Here is a 6,686-nt window from a genome sequence, read left to right on the forward strand (position 1 = left end):
GGGGGGGATTCAACATTCAGAAATGAGGGAACATATGGATTACCCTGTCTCAATCTGACTTTTTGATGTTTGCTGGGCTGGTGAGAGTTCTGTAAATGGGTCTTAGATATGCCATTCATTGCATGCACAATATAATGTTAAAAGACTTATAGAAAAACATACTTGGACAAACAACACAGCGGAGTGATGCTTTAATCAATGTTATGTGCTTTTGTAAACTCTGATATGGTAGCATCCTGGCTTCCCTAAGGTGTCCAGTACTGAACAGGTAGTTTTGTAGCTCAGACTTTAAGCCCCATGCACACCATCTTAGGATGTATGCAGGGGCAGAGAGAGGGGGTGGCTTCTGCAGGTCCAGCCCCAAAATCTTTTATGGTTTTAAAAAACTTCAATGTTTTGTCATTTTCCCTCAGTCTCTGACTGGACTGGCAAATCAATGGAGCAAAAGTTCTATTGCAGGGGAAATATTGCCATTGAATCTCTGAACTCAACTAAAAATAGGTTTCAATATTAGTAATGCTGTTTACGTCAAATTCCTACCCTACTTTATAGTAACATCACCTTTTGCTCCTTTTTGAGGTGTCAGAAGTGCATATTAGTCATCTTTAACATTTGTTTTGTTCTGGTTTGACAGTTGGAGAACAATTGCATGCAAAATATGATGAAGGCTCTATAAGATGATTCTTTTCCTTGGCAAGATTTTTAAGGCATACTATTATGAAATGGCTTGATAAATAGTACATATAGCTGCTCTAAATAATTACAGCTTTAATTCCACTAATATTACCAAGAGCTCATTGGGTTACATAATCTTATAACCTTAATCAGAATCATTAATGTCAATACATTTGAAAGTGTAATATCTATGTTCAGGGTCGCCCACATTACATAAAGTAGCTGCTGGGAGGTTGTTGTGGGTGGCTCGTCTTTTGTAATAAGTGAGTTAGAAGAAGAAAGCACTGTAGTGAGGTAAATAGTTTAGAGTCCAATCTTTGTCAAAAAGTAAATCTTGTGGAAGGAGTTTGGTCTTGCTTTACTGACTGTGGAACATGTGAAGAGGAATTTTCAGGATACATTTAGCATTTTGTGTTGGTACTATAAAATGTTAAAAAACAACAACTTTATTTTCCCCATGGCTGCTGCACCTGTATACACTTTCTGTGTGAGACACTCTGCAGCAGCGCCAGTCTTTTTAATTCCGCTTCCTGAAAAAGCCCAGTCTGCTCTGATTGGTCACCATGCTTCCTTGAATCTCCGGTGCGCTCCAGTTTTGTTTCACTAGCTAGTTGATGCTGGCGCTACTGCAAAGGAGTTTATAGCAGGACTTTGTTACTTTTTGTAATAAAAATTACAAAAAAGGTACACAACCGGACATGCACCAGCAGTAAAGTGACCGGAATATGGGGAGAAATTGCCAGCATTGGCCGCCATGATTACAGCCGTCTCGCGTTAACATGCCGCTACTTAACAGTACGTTAACGTTAGATTGTAGTAGAACAAAGCAGCACTTTCTACTCTCAAAATCACAGATAAAGGGTTCTGAACCAAACACTACCCAACTGGACATGTTTCAGCAGTAATGTGACCCAGAATTAGGGAGAATTTAACAACATTGGCAGCCAAGATGACATTGTTTACTGCCATTAGCTATGTAGTTACTATAGTTAGCAGGGTGCACTATTAGAATATAGCAGCACTTCTACAGTCCTAAAGTTTAAATAAAGGCTTTTAAACCAAATACTACATAACAGAACATATTTAAGGAGTAATGTGACTCTAGTGTGAATTGGGAAGAATTCAACAACATTGGCAGCCACAATGTCCTGTTTTACTGCCTATAGTGTGTAGTTATGCGCAAAAATGTCTTTTAAAAAAACTCTGGTCCTGCCTACTTGGAGCAGATAACCAATTATAGAAGACCGACTTAGAGTTGCGTTATACTTAGCCGAGAGTTGAAAAAACTGTTGGAACCGGAGGATATTTTCAAATACAAAAAAGAAAGTGAGACAAATAAGGAAACAGTAATTTCCCCCTGACAGACCACATAATAGGCAATTAGCTAGTGAAATCATCAGGGTAGCGGGACGGCGCAATTGTTTGTTCCTCTTACAACGAGGCAAATCCTTTCTCCAGGCATTGTTGTTCCTGAACACATCTTTTTATTTCTGCCTCTCTGTTGGGCACCCATAAAAAGCTGCTTTTGCCAGGAAGTATAGAAATAGCATTGTGACTCTTATGTGTAACAAGATGTGAATAAGAATAAAAGAAAGAAGTGTCAGAAAAGACAATGACAAATGGACACACTGTGCACTACATTGTAAATGTAAATGCGCTGTATTTATATAGCGCTTTTCCAGTCTTAACAACTGCTCAAAGCGCTTTTACATCTACAGGATACATTCACCATTCACACACATTCATACACTGTGGCCGGGGCTGCCGTACAAGGTGCCACCTGCACATCAGATAAACACTCACACACATTCACACTCCGATGCGCAGCACCGGGGGCAACTCGGGTTCAGTGTCTTGCCCAAGGACACTTCGACAATGACTGCAGGGGCGGGGATTGAACCACCAACCTTCCGATTGGCAGGCAACCGCTCTACCACTGAGCCACAGCCGCCCCATTGTGAGGTCATCCTGAGCAGACAGTGCTCAAGCAATGAGTAATTTCATTTAAACAATTGCTATTAAATGTGCTTTGCAAATCTTCAATTTTATCCAATATATATAGGAAAACTGCCTCCCTGTGGGGTGGATCAAAAATCAAGCTGTTCCACTTAGCACTCCCTCTAGAGGCCTGGAGAACTTCCGTTGTGCAATCTGGAAGCAGCGCTCTTTTGTTGCATCTGCTTTTTTTTATGCATTGCTTTTTTTTCCGGGGTTTTGTGTGCTTTTCTTTTTGCATCGTTTCTGTATTTGCAGCACGTTTATGTATATGGTTGTGTGTATTTGCAGCGCTTTTGCTAAATGCTCTGCAAATTAACGAAGTTGTTTTCTTAATTTGCTTGTGTTTTGTCTATTTGCATGTGTTTTTTTTAAGTTGCAGGGTGTATGCCCCTGTCACCCACCCTGGGGATGTCAGCCCCTTGCTAACAAACATACCAAAATGCGTGCCCCTTAAACTGCCATTTCCCCTCTCCATCCCCTAGTCACAGAGGGGTTGTTTAGGTCTGCCTGACTCAGTGGTCCTTTTTCTGGTTTGTGCTAGTTAGAATCGATGGCCTCGACTCTGCTGTGTAGTATTAAATCAGTGGCGCTGCCCGTGGTGCTGAAGTAGCAGAATATGTTATTGCGATGTGTGGGGTGGTGTTAAAAAATACATAGTTATCAAAAGATTTGTTAATGGGGCGGTTTGTTAGTCGCACCTAGACTCAAGTCAGTCTTGATCCATGTATGTGAAAGGTCCATCACTTTGGTCCACACTGAAATATATGACACCTTTTGGATGGAGTAAGATTACATTTTGCAGAAACATTTGTGGTTCCCAGACGATGAATGGTCATGACTTTGGTGTATCCCTTTTCCTCTAGTGCCACCACGAAGTTTACATTTTTGTGCATGTGAGTAAAAACAACTCAACAAATATTGAATTGTAATACCTGTGATACTCCCCTGACTTTCATTTAGTGCCATCATGGTTGACATTTTGATTTTTGTGTAGAACTTTGGTTTATGATCAAATACCTGCAAAACTATTCCCATCATCCTCAGTCATTGTTGTGTTTACTGCAAATTGGGTGTGGTTGTATACTCTTGTTTTTTTACACTATTAATCCTGTATATGTTTTTGCCTGTCTTTAAATGGCATTCAATTGGTGCATGATGACATGGATTTGAGACTTTATAGCCAAGACTTGTTATGACAAAAAACTCTAACTTAGTCCCACTTCTGAGGACCTTAAACTCAATCAATTAGAAGAAAAAAAAAGCATTGCCAGTGAATGTAATTCAGGCTCTTCTCCAAAAGTAGTATAGTAGTATAGAAGCATCTTTTAGCAGATTGGGATGGTATCCAACCAGATTTATAAATGGCGTTCTGTGACATTGAAGGATGTTGTGAATGTAATTTCCCATCCTTGAAGTCCTGCCCATGAGTAGTGGGCTGTCTGTATACTTGTAGTGTGTCAGCTATGAATCTACGATGCAATTTACCCCGCTGCCTTCTTTCTCCCTCTTCCTCTTTTTATACCTCCCTCTATTTTATCCACATCCCAGGGCATCGGCTTTTGAAGAGATTCAATTTGAAGTCCTGTCTTGCATATTTCACGAGTCCAACCTGTTTTTATACCCTGTGTTCTGTTGTTGCTGTCAAGATGTTTTGTTGACATTGCATTGGAATGCCTGTGGTTATAATGGTCTCTGGATGTATACTTGGCAACTATACATCCAGAGACCATTATAACCATGGGCAAACTGCTTGTAAATACAGAACATAAGTATTACTGTAGGCGTACTGTATTTGCAAGCAGTTTGTTCTTAAATCCTTTAGGGCGACTATCCTCGTTCGGTCTTAAAATTCAACACGATTAATAAAAGCCTACCCTTTTACAGCTGGAGGTAAGAAGCTGAGTGTGCTATGTAATGTTTTGTCAACACATCCTCAAACCTAAACATTATACTGTTTTGCACGATGGCGCCATAATAATGTGACTTAATCATGTGTCCGTAATCATGTGATTATTATATGTAACCCAACAGTCAAAGTTTTAAACATGAGGTAAACAATGTGAAACCGAATCAGGTAGGTTTAGGCAACAAAAATACTTATTCAGAGTTAGTAAAACATCAGAGATTGGTCCTAAAAACTCAGTTACTTTCAAAATGACAGTTGGCTTTTGGTTTCACATGGGACACAAATGTTTGTTTGACCCATCCACCACCCAACCTACCTCGTCACACAGAATTAGTCACTCTTACACTTTGCCATATCTCTTCCTCTTATGCTCTTGGGTTAATTTCTACTGCCACAAAAGGTTGCTGCCTAACAATAAACTTTATTATTCAATTGTTGGTCGGTATGAGCTGCTTGCATAATCCACCCATACAGTCGTGATGACAGATTGTGTTTTATAGTCTCCCCTTTAGTTTTATTTGTTTCACAGAACATAAAAAAACAAATTACTTTGAAGAAATACATGTGACGGTGTGGTAGAAACCTGTAGCGGCTTTATAAAACCACAACCAAAGGACATGCGCAAATGTGGACCTAAAAAGAAGTCTATTTTTACATCTAGAAAATGACCCAGAGGAATCCATTAAATGTAAATTTTCATTCTACAAAATAACTCCACAAAATTAGTTAGAGAACTGACCACGGGATGTTTTGTACAAAGGAAGATGAAGATTCTGTCTGTCTCCTTGGAGAGTTATGGAAATGTGAATTGTTTGCAAAATAGTACCTAAAACTATAAGATGAATATGTTTTTTATATTTTGTTTTAAACACAAATATACAGGTTTGAAGAATGTTAATGTTGAAAATAGTCACCTCTACTAGATGACACCGATCACTGGCACTACTTAAAAGAACTGAGTGCCTGCATGGAACTTTAAGAGCTGAAGGTTGATTCTCTGCTTTTCAGAGAAATAAAATGGTCGACATTGATTTCAGTCAACTCCCAGTGCTCAGTATGTATGGATTACATATAAAAATACAGAATTACAAACGACTTCTCTTTTATGCCAGGTTTCTTCTTGTTTATTTGCCTCTTTTTGGCTAAATGAAGCTATTTATGAGCTGTGCTGTTCCACCCAAGAAAGAGCAGTGTTGATTGGCATCTCTATAACCAATCCATCACAGGATTCATCATACAAGGTGAATAGAAAGTACAATGAGGATACTACATAGCGTGCATTACCGCATGCCTGCTCATGGTGAATTTCACAGAGCACAGTTAGCCATGTTTGGTGAAGTAGTAAAGGTTCTCCATGTATATTTTTTTCTTTATTCAACAATTCAAATAGTTCTTTATTACCTCATTCTTCCTGTTTTTGATCAAGAGTTCATTACATTTTAGACCATTTTCTAATGTTCATTTGAACACTGCTGTAGACAAACCAATCAATTTTATGATTGTTTCAAAATCATCTTTCCCCTAGTATGCTTTAAGTCATGCACAAGTGCAGAGGCTTTGACCTTTTGTCCTTGAGGGGGAAAAAAAGGTGGCTCCTCTAGTGACTCTCTCATGATTTAAACATGCCATGGCTATATTTGTTAACCATTCTACACAAAAGCTTCTTCAGTCACCATGGCCCTGAACGTGCTGCCGGTTCTCTGGAGATTACACTGTAGACAGAAAGCATGTGAAATGTTTCCACTGTCCTCGGCTTTAAAACAAGATGGTGGTTCTTGTGGGAGCGATGGTGCGGCAGATGTGCTTGGGTAGCGGATGTATCTTTCCGTTTGACCTTGCTCATGGGAAACAGAAACTTAAAGACAAGATATATGTTCTGCTGATGAAAGGAGGCGCAGATGGATGTATCTGACTCCAGAGAGATACTATTCTATTTATTTTATACTTTAGGCCTTTTTTTCTCTCTCTAGGGTCTGTCCTTTTTGCATTACACTTGAATGGATTACCATGAAATCTTGTATACATTCATGGTGGTCCAGAGGATGAAGCCCAGTTCAGTCAGTAGGGAGTTAGGTTGGGAACCGGAGGGTTGCTGGTTCAAGTCCCC

General features: G+C 39.4%; 1 protein-coding gene and 1 long non-coding RNA gene across 4 annotated transcripts in view; one reads left to right on the forward strand and one right to left on the reverse strand.

Annotated features, from left to right (window-relative positions):
- The window catches only part of iqsec3a (IQ motif and Sec7 domain ArfGEF 3a), a 102,665-nt gene that overhangs the window by 37,766 nt on the left and 58,213 nt on the right, over window positions 1-6,686 (forward strand). The gene's annotated exons all lie outside the window — the stretch shown is intronic.
- LOC116673178 (uncharacterized) overlaps window positions 1,489-6,686 on the reverse strand; it is a 16,199-nt gene continuing 11,001 nt past the window's right edge. The window contains exon 3 of the long non-coding RNA XR_004327776.1: window positions 1,489-1,637. This is a non-coding gene — a long non-coding RNA (uncharacterized LOC116673178). The remainder of the gene's footprint in view (window positions 1,638-6,686) is intronic.

This window comes from Etheostoma spectabile, chromosome 23 (assembly GCF_008692095.1).
Source record: "Etheostoma spectabile isolate EspeVRDwgs_2016 chromosome 23, UIUC_Espe_1.0, whole genome shotgun sequence".
NCBI classification, from domain to species: domain Eukaryota; kingdom Metazoa; phylum Chordata; class Actinopteri; order Perciformes; family Percidae; genus Etheostoma; species Etheostoma spectabile.